Source organism: Botrytis sinoallii, assembly GCF_014898435.1.
Source record: "Botrytis sinoallii strain Bc 23 chromosome Unknown BSIN_013, whole genome shotgun sequence".
Taxonomy (NCBI): Eukaryota; Fungi; Ascomycota; class Leotiomycetes; order Helotiales; family Sclerotiniaceae; genus Botrytis; species Botrytis sinoallii.
The window spans coordinates 1,372,089-1,386,136 of record NW_024066040.1 but is presented as its reverse complement, the minus strand read 5'-3'; positions in this window follow the sequence as shown (position 1 = coordinate 1,386,136).

Below are 14,048 nucleotides of genomic sequence, written 5' to 3'. Positions count from 1 at the left end.
TTTATATAAAGTAATCGATTAGTATAAGCTCGTTATCAACCTTAAAGCACTATCTTTGATTGTTAATAGTATGGCGATCAAAGATATTACAGAAAAAGCCTGAATTCTACAAAAGAAAATTCTCAAGCACTTCGATAATAGCAATAATCTCACAATAGACCTATTCCAATCAAATTGTATATTCAACAAACTTCTATAGAATATGGAAGTATTCCTTGAAAAAATGAAAAAGAGTATTATAGGAGTTTCGAATATTTCACTAGGGCCCGACTAGGTCACTGTTCGCCTTCTGAAGATTTGCTGGAATTCTATTAGACTGATAATCACTGGGATCTTCAATAGATATTTGCAATTTAGCTATTTCCTAGACAGATGGAGACGGGCAAAAATAATAATGATTTCTAAGATCGAAAAGAAAGACAAATCGTTAATACAATCCTGGCGACTAATAGCTCTATTCTCATATATCTCGAAGAGTCTGGAATGTATAATCGCTCGATATATCTCATAGATCGTAATGATAATAGGTATATTCAGCCCCTAATATAATAAAGCGCTTTCTAAGCGAGTAACAATGGATCTAGTTATTTCGTTTGTATACAATATCGAAGAGGTCTTTGCCCGCAAATAAGAAGTCACGATGGTTATACTAAATATACAAGGCATATTCAATATACTCTTGTTGAATAGGCTATTGGAATGTATATGCCAACAAGAGTGGCCCCACTCCCTTCTGCAATTAGTTTAAGCCTTTTTGAGCGATCGTTTAGTGTCGGGATATCGATCATGTGATCTAAGAGGGCACTGTATTGCACTAGCGTATGTACTAGCGTATGCACTAGCGCTAGCACTTCTACTATATTAAATACTAGCTTCCCATAGTTAATAATGATCAAGACGAATAATACAATCAATCATATTGATAAGACTGAAGTACTTTACACTTTAATCAACACCAAATTGATACCAACACTAATTAGTGATATCACAAATTAGGGCCTTGGATTCTACTACAAAACACTAGGTGTTTTGAGGTGGTTTTTAAGATTGGTAGAAATTCTGAAGAGACTACAAAGAAGATATCATTGTACTTGGTACAGTGCACTATCTCTTTTGTTGTGCTAAAGAGTGTGCTCCGGATAATTGCATCAGGAAGACATATTCAAGAGGTCGATCTTGTCAATTGTGACGAATCGAGCTTGCGTCCATCACGCATTAGCCTTTGTACTGTACGCTGTACAGGGTAACCCACAAACCTTTATCTAAATACCTTTATAAACACCCTTTCACCCTTTCAAAAACACTTATACCCATATCTACAACCTTCGAAATACCTACAACTTCCGAAATACCTACTTTCACACACCATTATGTCGGACAATAACAACGCCATCAACCCGACCGCCCCTAAGGTCGTCGACAAGGATCTATATACGGAGGAGGAAGAGGAGCACTGTAAGGAGTAGTTAAGCCTATTAAAGGAACAATAGGCTAATGATGAGGATATTGTATTTGATACTAAAGAGTTTACTAAATACATCAAATTCAAACACAAACAATACGACTATGAGGACATCAACGATAACGAGCTCGCTGAGATCTTTTATAATGACTTCAACATATTCACAACTGGACAGTTCGCGAAAATCCACCAGATAGATACACGAAAGCTACGTATAGTACTACATACTTGAAGAGTATTGATACCAAAAACAAATATTGAAGCACATATAGCTTTATACAATCAATCTCGTAGGTCTACTACAGATATATAAACAAAGGACCAGGTTCAGGAAGTTTTGAAGAATCGCAATATTAAGGAGCCTAAGTTTAAATCCAGAACAATCAACAGATTCATCGAAAACGACTTCAAATACAATAATGATCGAGAAGATAATGGAAACAATAATGAAAATAATAATAGAAATAATAACGGAAACAGTAACAAAAAGGAGATCCTGATGATGACGATGATGGTAATAATAATAGAAAGGACAATAGAGGTCGACACAATAGGGATAAGAAACCATCGATACATTCTAATACACAATCTCTTATCAGTTTATCGAAATTCTACACCAATAAAGAAAAATATAGCAAGGACAACAATAATTTCGACTTCAAACTCTCAATATTCTACGAAATCTCACGACGTGCGGAGGTGCCTATAGATATACAATACAAGGCATTCCCAATCATACTAAAAAACAGCACGCTCGAGTTCTTTCATACCAACTACAAAGCACTACCACCTACATTCAAAGAGCTTTGTACTTATATGCGGAGTAACTTTGAGGGAAAAGAATACCAACGCAATATACTATCTAAATAGAACAATATTACTCTCAAATCAACTAAAAAGGAACATAAAAACAAGCCACTTAGTAAATATCTTACCATCATAATCAAGCAGCTACGCATGCTACAGCATCGATTTGATCCCGCTATACAGCAGACATCACATCTACACAATAAGCTTATACTAGCATGTGAAGACATTGAGACATACAACCTAACTTGTTTCGACCCCAAAAAGGAAGTATCTGGTTTAATCAACCAACTACGACAATCCATTAATACGTGAGAGAGATCGCATAAGGAAGAAGATACAATGCTATTCACTAACAGAAGATTCCGTAGCAATAATGACCGGAATAGTTCAAATAGTTCTAAAGGTTTCAGAAGCGGTAATTTCAAAAGCAACAACTTCAAGAACAATACCAATAGATTTCGACAACAATCTAATTCTTCGAATCAACGAAATCGTTACTGGATATACAAGAAAGAGGGATGTCGATCAACAAAGCATTCCCAAAAGGAACAGGATAAAAACCGACGTAAATACCGGGAAAAGATCAAGGATGGTAGTAACAACACGTTTAATAAGCATTACAACTAATAGTTAATCGAATACAAGGAAGAAGCTACTAATGCAGAATCTGATTCAGAAACCGAAATGGGATAGTTCTTTACAGATCTTGATATTGATAATACTAAAGAAGAAGCATTTTTCGTTAGTTCAAAACCTATAAATGGCTAAGAGATATTCAATCAATTATCAGTCAATACAATATTGCATACGTTGATTAAAGACCCTATTGAAGCTACTCTATCGGCAGAAAGTGCGATAGATGTCTTTTATGCAAGTTACACAAGCAAGGAGTTCTTCGGTATATATATCGATATAACTTGTGCAGGTAAATCTACAGTTGGGATTGAACAATATCATGTATGGCAATAGATATACCCAATAACATATAATCCACAAACAGCAGGAGCGGCGAATGTATGCTTTGGAAAGGGGACTGCGATGTCAATAGGTTCATTTCGTGTCGATGTACCATTTGGATACATTGTTTTTTCATATTGTAAATACCGATATTCCATTTTTATTGGGATTTGAGGATATAAACCGGCTTAAAGCATTCTATAACAATATCACCAACAAATTTATCAATCCAACCGGTTAATATTCTGTCATTAGAAAACGCGGGCATACATTTTTGATATGGAAGGTAAATATGGATCAGCTCATTCAAAAATCTATTCGCTAGAATGACTACTATTTAACAACTACTGAGCTATAGCATTTACATCGACAATTCGGCCACCCATCTGCACAACGCTTTTATAGTGTATTATAATATGCAGGCTACAACAAGAGCAATAATGCTATAAAACATCTCACCAAATACTGCAAGCACTATCAAATGCATAGCAAGTTACCCGAATGTTTCAGATTCACTCTACCAGAGGATACTGAATTTAACTATACTATATACATCAACATCATATACATTGCAGACAAACCAGTTCTGCATATTATCAATGAGGCAACACGCTATCAAGCAGCTTGGTTCCTTGAAAACGTTTCAGCTAAGTATACATTCGATACTCTTCGAAAATGCTGAATTGACGCATATGTGGGACCACCAGATTACATTATTCATAATACAAAAAAGAACTTTGTAAGTAAAGAGTTCATCCAGAATGCAAAATCTATATCAATCACCACCAAGAGCATATTAGTTGAAGTACACAACTCTATAGGCATAGTGGAGAGATATCATCACCCCCTACGCCGTGCATACGAGATCTTGACTAAAGAGCTTGAAGATGACAATTTGACGAAAGCAATAATCCTGCAAATAGCAGTGAAAGCTGTGAATGATACAGCCGAACCGAATGGGCTTGTTCCCACACTGCTAGTTTATGGGACATACCCTAGATTGAGTGATATTAACCCACCAACCCCAACAATCATTCAATGCGCGAAAGCTACGAAGAAAGCTATAGCAGAAGTACGTTATATACGAACTAAGAGACAGATTACAGAAGCGCTCAGACTGAGGAATGAACCATCCACGACATCAGTCCTTACTCTACCGCTTAATTCACAAGTTTTAGTATAGAGAGAAGGAAAAGGTGACAATATGTCAGGCAAATGAACTGGATCACACACTCTAATTGGAACGGATGGGGAAACATATAAAATGGAACTCACTAGTGGACCGACTAAATTTCGATTTATGTCTATACAACCTTTTTATAAAGAGCCTAAAGAAATCGAATCGAATAACGGTAATGATACAAATGGTAACGACGACGGTAACACTATAATAATTGATACATTACGAATGGAAACATTACGACTGCAAACACTATTGTTAGCGGTACAATTAGATATACAACTACATTGTTACATAAGAAGCAACTTAACTAATATGGTTAATTTGACGGATATCGACATTAAGCTACCACCACTGCAACTAACTGTATTCTTGTAAGATGATACATCTACACAATATAAGAAATCACGATACAAGGAAGTTGATAGATTAATAGAAAATGGAATCTTTAAAATCATCTCAAAAGCTAGTATACCATTTGGAACACGATTATTTAAATTACAATTTATTAACGAAATAAAAGAAGAAGGTATTAATAAAATATACGCGAAATCACGATTAATAGTTCAGGTATATCAAGATACAGGCAAAACCATTGTTTTGATACAATCACCGATTATTCAACGCGTTAGCTAGCGTATTATATTTGTACTTGCCGCTATTTTGCAAGCATCAAACAAGTATATTCAGATCTATTTACAGAATATCACACAAGCATATATCCAATCAACCACGACTTTGAACAGACCTATTTATATGGAAGCATCAGAAGAGGTCGGACTTGATTTCGGATATATGCTATACATCATAAAGCCCTTGTATGGTGTACCAGAAGCAGAAAATCACTAGTTTGGAACCTACCACAATCACCATAGAGATAGGCTAAATATGATGCAATCTATATACGATCCCTATTTACTTTATTCCAATAACAGCATCGGCATTGTAGGACTACAAACCGATAATATTCTTATAATTGCAGACGAAAGATTTGCACAATTAGAATAAGAGCAGTTGGAGAAAGCCGGATTTATAACTAAAAACAGAGAGTAACTCACCAAAGATCATCCATTTAAGTTTAATAATAGTTTAATTACTCTTAAAGGTAATAAAATCTATCTAAATCAGAAGAAACAGTACAATAATCTCCGAATAGTCACGCTAAGGAACATTGATATACAGAAAACAAGGGGAAAGATTTGAAAGAATGTTACTTCAAAGAACTAATATATCGCTCAATACGTGAAAAGTATGTATATTGCAACAGTATGTCAATCAGAGGTATTATACCATCTTTTAGTTACTGCCCAGATAATAGATCCGAAGGAAGAAAATGCTATTAAACTCAATAAGATCATCAAATAGCAAATGGACAACCCAAAAAGAGAATTAACCTTTATATCTCTCGATATGGATTCTATCGATTTAGTTGTCTTTACCAACACATCCTTTGCTAACAATACTGATCTATCATTGCAAATCGACTATGTTATATGCCTCGTAGATAAGTACAGCAATACTAATATCATCCACTGGACATCGGTCAAATGCAAGAGAATCACTAGGAGTGTACTAGTTTCTGAGCTATATGCACTAGTTCTAGGTTTTGATATCGGAGCTGCTATTAAGGACACTATCAATACTATTCTCAAACCTAAAAAGCGAATACCACTCATGCTTTGTACGGATTCTAAGTCACTATATGACCTATTAACTAAGCTCAGTACAAACGCGGAAAAACGACTCCTGATCGACATTATGGCTCTACAACAATGTTACAAAAATAGGGAGATCACGAAGATTAAATGGATTAACGGGAAGTCGAATCCTGCGGATGCCATGACTAAAAACGGTGTATGTCAAGCTTTAAAAGACTTGATTGATACTAATAAAATAGTCATTAAAGTGACGCATTGGGTGGAAAGAGAATAGTGGAAGGGGAGCTAAGGGAGTAGGAGTAGAACACTGTGCTTAAGATTGAATAATGGGCTTAGGCTTAAAGCACATGATCCATTCAACTTAAGAGTTGCCAGTGTCGGGATATCGATCATGTGATCTAAGAGGGCACTGTATTGCACTAGCGTATGTACTAGCGTATGCACTAGCGCTAGCACTTCTACTATATTAAATACTAGCTTCCCATAGTTAATAATGATCAAGACGAATAATACAATCAATCATATTGATAAGACTGAAGTACTTTACACTTTAATCAACACCAAATTGATACCAACATTTAGTAAGAGTTCGGCTAGAAAACGCAACTACAGAATACAGTTATATCAAATATAATACCCTGCAGAGCTCCCCACTCTTATCTGTATTATATATTTTGTATCTTGCTGAGCTTTTGAATCAAAATATTAAACTGTGTTTCGGGTATACTAACAATATTTGCATCTACTGTGCATCCAAGAGTGTTCACAAGAATGTTGATCTCTTTAAATGTAATCTCTATCAGATTTTCCAGTAGGATGAACGAAACCATATAATGTTTGTATCGGAAAAGCTAGAGATAATATATCTCTCCTGAAGAAAAGAGGTATATACTCTATATCTAAAGATGAACGATGAAATAACGATCCGTTTAATCAGCGAGACAGGCAACGAAACTATTCAACCAGCCTTATGCTGGCTAGGAGTTTAATTTGATTGGAAGCTTTCCTTCAAAATATATATAGCAGAATGAGAAGCGAAAGCCCACAAGGTCGCAAAGCATATCAAAGGGCTCACACAGACACGCCACGGCCCGCTAGCTATAGCATTACGTAAGGGGGTGATCACCTACATCCTCCCCTCTGCTCTTTATAAATCCGAGGTATAGTACACAAACCGAACGAAGCTAAATCAAGCAGAGAGAGCCGCCCGTAATACAATGGTAAGTACAAGGCTGGGCGATCACATCACCAAGATCGATCGAGCGATTATTCTAACAGCAAGAGGAGTTCTATTCGTTTAGCGCACGATTCCGACCATTACAATCCTGAGAGACTCTAGACTACCGCCCAACAAGCTAGCACTCGAATAAACATGAATAAGATTCGTGTTCCGATTCCGTAAGGTGGACGAAAATCATTCACTAGCGATTCGTCTAGTACAGGTACTTCAATACAAAATGAACAATACTAATCTTCACAGACTAGTCGGATTGATCCCGAAAGCATCAAGACCAATACTTTCCCTATTATACTTTTCTGTAGGGAGCTGCAAACGACCCTATAGAAGGCGTGAAGAAAGAAGTAGTTGTGTTTGAATTCATATAATAGTGGAACTGTCTGCCTGATAACCATATCACAGTCTTCTCGGATGATATTGAATAATATTATTGAGGGCAAAAGATAGTCGGCTATGGCTATATAATCTACTGGGGACAATTTCCAGTAGTATCCGGTTATAAAGCGATCAACCCGCTTTTGTATGTCTTCAACATCAAGGTAGTGGGTGTTCTAAAAGATTTGGAGTATACTATCTGACTGGAGTTGGCTGGGCAGATCACTATATGCATCAACAGTACCTCAGTCATCTAATATATCAGGGGCAATGTTTTCGATTTATTCCAATGGGCGTTTTTGTGCTGTTATGAGATTATAAGGAACAGGCAAATAGCGAGTTGATGGTCACCTGGATATACTGAAATCCTTAGAAACGAGAAGGCTGATCGGCTTGTTGATCTGGGTGCTCGCAGTGGTTGTATTGAAAACAACAATTCATTACTTCCTATTATCAATAGGATAAGCTTAATAGCCAGAATTCTCAGACGCAAGGCTGAACAGAGATGGTAGAAGCGAAATGAGGTTATCCTCGCCAGCTGATACTGTTGCTGGTATCTCAGCTATCAAGTCAAGGAACCTAAGGAACTTGTTCTCCCCTGTTCTATTCTTTAGTGATTGGTAGTGTTCAGAATCAGACACGGGGATTTTGCATCCTACCACTAACGCTTTCAGTACGACAACGCTACCTCAGAATGCTCCTGTGGATATAGCAAAGAGCCTAAGTACCTAGTACTCTGCTAACACTTTCGCACTCAATTCGATAATTAGCCAAACAAATCCGGCTCAATTCCGCGAAATACAAAGAGTATAATCGACTATCTCTTTCTTCTTCTGAAGATCCCAACAGACTTTGCAATTTTCCTAACAATCACTAATCACTTCGAACAACTACACTCAGTCTCTCCGGAGATCCTCTAATCTCCTATTTTCATATTGTCAATCGGGGCTGCACCCCCCTCTAAAACTGCTTTCCCCCCTCTACTGCTGTGTACAAATTATACTAAACAAAAACTGACAATATAGGGCCCTCTAGCTAGCCACAAACCTGAGCTACCCAGCATGAAGTGGGTTGAACAGTATTGACATTGTAAGCGGGAGATAAGCGGCAGGAGTGTGTATAGTGTCCCTGGCCGCTTCTCCCCCGGCCTGCATCACAGCCGTAGAAGAATGGAACGCGTGGCTATGCCGGCACTCCCGCTAGCATAGTCTATCCCTAGTACCCCCTAGGAGGTTGTGGCGAGCCCCTGCGGCTTGCCCCCTGGATGTAAATTAAAATAAATAAATAAATAAATAAATTACGGATATATCAAATCCTACTTATATCATTTCAAACTCATTAATAATAAATATATATATAATAATATTAAGGCATTATAATATCTTCTTATTAATTGTCCTATATATAAAACAAAAAGAAAAGAAATCTTTAAGAAAATCCCATTATCCAAAATCACTATACAATTCCTATTATATACAAAAATAAATATCGAATTAGCTATCAAATTTATCAATATCACCAAAATCGCTACAAGGGCATGGCATCTAGCAAGAACTCTTGAATAAGAAGTAATAGAGGAAAAAGTAGTAGTGGAAGAGGAGAGAGGAGAAAAGAATGAAGAAGAAGCAATTAAGGAAATAAGAGGGGGGTTTGATCTCCTCATAATTTCTTGATTTTCAAAATTTTCTTATTATATGCAATGCGTATAATGAGCGGGCATTGTTCCCCAGCATTTGTTTTCACTTCCCTAATTAGATCATATCCAATATTGTAAATTAAAAAGTTACCCGATAGGCCCTTAGGGCCTAGCCGTCCTATATAGTCTTGGACTGAAGATGGACGTTAATAAAATCAATCAATCAATATCCCGAAATCATATTATACAATATATACCAGCACGATCGCTGTAGCGCTCCGAGCTGCTTGGCTCGAGAATACTGTCGCAGCAGAATCAGAGAGGGCCGGAAAGCCAGTTGTCATCTATAGGGATAGCAGGCTTCCCAATTAATCTCGATAACCATTCCTCAACTATTGCTTCGAAAAGAGTGTGAACTAATAACGAAAGTATTGATCCTTTTTTAAGCTTGTTCGAGAATGGCCAGAATATTATTGAAATAGTTGTAAAGATAGCTATTCAGAAGAAAATCGATATATAACAAAAGTATATTGTAAATAAGGTTTTAATACTTACTAACTTTGAAACAATTCTTATATAATTCATAGTATAATTTGTAAAACAGGATCTGGGTTGATTAGTAGGAAAACTGATATACAAAGTATTAATAGTTATTATAAATAATATAAAAGGAATCTATAATTTGAAGTTAGCAATAAAAAGCATAAAGTTAACTATATAGATATATGTGAGGATACTTCGAACTCCTAAAACCGTAACCATTACTTTCTTTGGCTCAATTATAAAAACAGGAGCTATAAATGGGCTTAAGCAGGTGATCAGTAAAGTATTGAGATTAGAATGTATAAATAAAAACTCTTTTTCTAATTCAATAAACAAATTAAGATAAAATCATTCTCATGGGGGATTAGATAGATACTGGTAAAGGCGATCTTAGAGATTGCTATTCTAAGGGCTAGAATTATTATAACAATAATATCTATCCGAATTGGGTGGGTAATCATAGTTTCTCCAAAAGTCTGTATAGTTCTTTTTGTGAATAAGTAATAGATTATAGTAGCTATTAAAACTACAGATCTTGCGATTAGTGAGTTATAATATATATATATAGCATTAGGGGTTTCGATGATTATTATCGATCTTTTGGGAATGCTTATAGAGATTAGGGAAAAACAAATAAGGAAAGAAATCTAATATCAAATAGAATTATATCTAATACAAATAACAAGATTCAAGCTTGGAATAAATGAATAGAATCGGATCACTTGGATATTATCCTTTTAGGAATAGCTATCTCGTTGTAATCTATTTAACAAGATCCGAATATTCCCAGCAAATAGAAAACAAGCCTTGAGAAGATATAACTCAAGGTATTAGTAATATTGTGAAAATTGAAAATGTAAAAGAGAAGCAGTATATAGAAAGTGTGTATACCCATTATCTATTTATAAGCTAATCGGGAATTGTAATCACTTAATATAATATACAGGATGCCGCGGGCTCTTCCCAGCGGATTATGATAATTGCTTTATCAAGCTCTAGTAAGTAAACAGCAAAACGGTGTACCCAGATCGAAAGCAGATCCAGATCATTCGACGAGCAGGGGAGATTAGTACTATTATTGTTTCAGTACTAATAGTAACAATTCAAATACTAGTAATAGTATAAAGAAGGAAAAGGAAATCTAGAATAGATATAGTCTCCTGATATAAAGATAACAATAATTCGAAAAGTGATATTAAAAAAGAGTAAACGAATAATACTTTTAAAAGCTTAACGAATAAAAAGCGAAATACATAAAATCAATATATCATTTATAATAGGGTAATAAAGATTAATAAGAATCTCAATCTTAAAGCTTTAAATAATTAGATTATAATTAGGGGATATAATACAATAATGGAAGATCTATATAAATAGATTGAATCCGTTGTCTATTGTTTAAATAAATATATAGAAAAGCCTTGTACTGTATACAGCAGTATTACAGTGAGTGTTTAAGAAAAAAATCAATATAATATATATATAAAAGCCCTAAATATCCAATACATATATTCAAATATATAACAAATACCAATACCTATCCCTAATAACCTCCTAGAGAATAAGCGGGACATACGAGGAAAGGCAGGGACACCTATAAATAATGATATATATTAGAATTAAAATTAAATTACAAGTATTACAATTAGTAGGAAAGGAATATAAAGATTATATATAACTTTCTATAAACAAAATTAAATTATTAAATCTATATAGAAAACCAAATACCTTAAAAATCCTAAAGATAATCCTTAACCTGATATCAACTAGGGACATAATCATTAGGGGAGACTTTAATACTCACCATATATTATTCGAGCCAGATATAAATACAATATATAATAGCAATCAGCTTATAGAATGATCCAGCAATAAAGGCTTCAAATTTACAAATATCCCAAATCAAGCAATATACAAAACAGAATATATAATCGATCTAATCTTTTCTAATATCCCAGGAATATATACAAAAATAAGGGCTGATATATATTACAGATTCAATTATAATACTCTTCTTGTTATTATATAAAAAACAAGCTTAATACCAAAATCTCAATATACATATCACATTAAAAAAGAAAACCTACCTCTATTTCAAAGAATAATATTAGTTAATATAATGAGAATCAAATGGGAAGTACAGATAATAGTTACAAGTATAGCTCTGGATTGAGTTGTTGAAAATATACAGAAAGTATTATAACAAACAATCAGAATAATAGAAAAACCGGATTGGAAGACAGGAAAATCAGCCCCCTGATAAATACCCGACTATATGATTGCTTGAAATACATATCTCCAGAACCATACAACTAATAGCAATTACTCTATAGAATATAGGGTATTCTTATTATATATATAATAAATCAAAAAAGAATATTAAAGGAAATTCTTTAATAAAATAAAATTAGATCGAGATTTGTATAAAGTAATCAAATAGTATAACCTGAACCCTATATACTACTCTCTACTGATTATAATAGGCGAACACATTGCTACAACAAATGAAGAAAAGATTAAGTTACTACACTCAGAGATTTTGTAACACTTTAAAGCCACCAATGATTTCCCGGACTCCAAATACAATCAAAAAAAGGAAAAACTACCCTGAGGGGAGCTTATTTCTATAGAGGAAATGGAATATAATATTATAGGAATCTCGAGTACATCCCTGGGAACAGATTAGATCACAATAAAACTATTAAAAACTATCTGAATAAAAATAAACTTAATTCTATATATCATTTTCAACAAGTATTTACAGCTCAATCACTTCCCTACAGCATAAAAGCAAGTAGAGATAGTTATACTACCAAAAGTAAGAAAGATAAACCAAATATCTTTACAATCATAGCAGCCTATCGCCCTCCTCTCCTATATTAGGAAAGGGCTTGAAAGGATCATAGCAAAACATCTAGCATGGATAGCCCTAACACAAGAAATACTCAGCTCACAATACTGTAGAGCTCTTCCAAAACAATCGGCTATAAACTTGATAACATCGTTCATTTATAATACAGAAGTAGTACTCAATAAAGGCCACAAGATTACAATGATTACACTGAATATACAAGAAGCATTTAATACTTTACTTAAAAACAGATTCCTAAGATAAATAAAAGAATAAAGGTTTTTACAGAATCTAATTGCTTTGATTGATTCCTTTCTAACCCAAAGGTAATTCAGGGTTAGATTTAATAAAGTAATAACTAGCTACAATATAACGGAATATAGTACCTTACAAGGCTTATCCCTTTCGTTAATTCTGTATATACTTTATCTTACAGAACTACTCAAGTAAAACCCTAAACTCCGATTTAGATATATAGACGATATTTATTTATACCGATCATCAACAAGTATTCAACAAAACATTGCAATACTAATAAAAGATATAAAAAGCATATTCCGCTAAAAAACTAGGAACAAAATAATCTTTATATTCAAAAAAATAAAGATAATCTATATAATATGGTATAAGCACTTCACCGACCCGATATGCAAAATAAATTGTAGCTATATTATCGCTTTGATTACATTAGAATTGGCTCTACAATAATTGGATATATAATTTAATTACAAGTTTATATTCAAACAATATATCGAAATACAAGTAGTTAAAAACCGGAAATTAACTTATTATATTAAAGGGCTAGCCTGGATTACAAACGGATCCTTAATAGTATCCCTACAGAAAGCAGTAATCACTTACTTATACCCAGTTTTATTTTATAGGGTAAAGGTATGATACACAGAATAAACAAAAATCACTGGATAGCATTGAGACGGGATATTAGTGGTAGTAAGCGCCTGATTAGAAGGAGTGATTCTAGCTATCAATAAGATTCTATAAATAGCAATCAAAAAAGTCTTTCTAGTCTGGCGAATAATCCTGAATATAGTAATGATAAGGGATAATGCTCTCCTACCAGTAGAAATAGTATTAGAATAAGTAAAATGGAGAGTAGCTCTCCATGCCCAAACTATTGATTCAAAATATCCTCTTTATTACTAAGGGATAAGAGCCACCTATTTCTCTGGTAGCAAAAAAGACCAATTGCAATCAACCAGAACAAAGGTCCAGATAATCAGCCAGTATCTTTCCCGAATCAAGGAGACAATTTTAGTAGGGCCCCACTATATACCAGAATATCAAATGAATCCCATTAGAAGCCTTACAAAAAAAACAG